Source organism: Arachis ipaensis, chromosome B04 (genome assembly GCF_000816755.2).
Source record: "Arachis ipaensis cultivar K30076 chromosome B04, Araip1.1, whole genome shotgun sequence".
In the NCBI taxonomy this organism is placed as follows: Eukaryota; Viridiplantae; Streptophyta; class Magnoliopsida; order Fabales; family Fabaceae; genus Arachis; species Arachis ipaensis.
The window spans coordinates 8,468,895-8,469,971 of NC_029788.2; positions in this window are offsets into that span (position 1 = coordinate 8,468,895).

Genomic DNA, 1,077 nt, shown 5'->3' on the forward strand with positions numbered 1-1,077 from the left:
GGAGGACGAGGTTTTTTTATAGGAGGTGGTGGCGGTGGCCGTGATATTGGTCGATACCAAGTAGGTGGTGGTGGTCGTTTAAATGTTGGAGGACGAGGTTTTTCGTCGTCCGAGTAGGAGCTTCTAATCAGAGTAGCAAATAGGAGGATGTTCAAGAAAATCAGATAGATTGTGGTGGCCATAACTTTATTGTAAGTGATAACTTGGATATTTTATGTTTATATTGTGCACTCAAGTTATAGCTTTTTCTTATGAATCGGTGACATTGCCCAGGGTTACAAGTAATGAATTTATAGGCCAAGCATTCTTGCTTGTGTGTTTATGATAGTCCATGATGGTTATTAATGTTGTGACTTGTGAGTCATTTATCTTAAAAGGTATAAATTATTAAATAAAAATTAGTGATAATTTCATTTTAACATATAAGTTCTCTGATGTAATTGTGTAAAATCTTTAATTTTTTGAACATGAAGTGTGAATAATTACAAGCTTATATATATTAAAAATCATTTTTATTTTAAAGAGTTAGACAATAAAATTTGGTTTAATTTGTTATTCTAACTATTTTAGTCCTACATGATCTAATACTATATCATGTCCATCCCCAAATTTTAAGTTATTTTGCATATATGAATTATTTTACCTCTAACAATCTTTTTTATGTTTTTTATTTAATTATTTATTAAACTTCATTTGTACTTTAACTTATGGTAACTAGTTTTACATTTACCAGTGAATTACTAATATTACCCTCTGTTTATTAACACGTTTAGCCGTAATTGCCACCGAAATAAGTATATCTGTGCATAAAGATACAATTAATAAGTGTTATATATGTGTGACAAAAACAAGAGTAAATGATAAATAAGTTATTAATTTTTTTATTTTAAAAATAAATAAATTATTAACTAATTAAAAGGTATCTAAATCTTTTCGAAAGATTGATTTATCTTTATATATTTTTGACTGAAAAACTTAAATGTCTCGTATTTTAGAAAGTCATAAAAATTTAATTATTTTTTTTTCAAAAACAAATAATCAAATATTTTGTTCTTAATTATTTTCATCCCTTTTTTT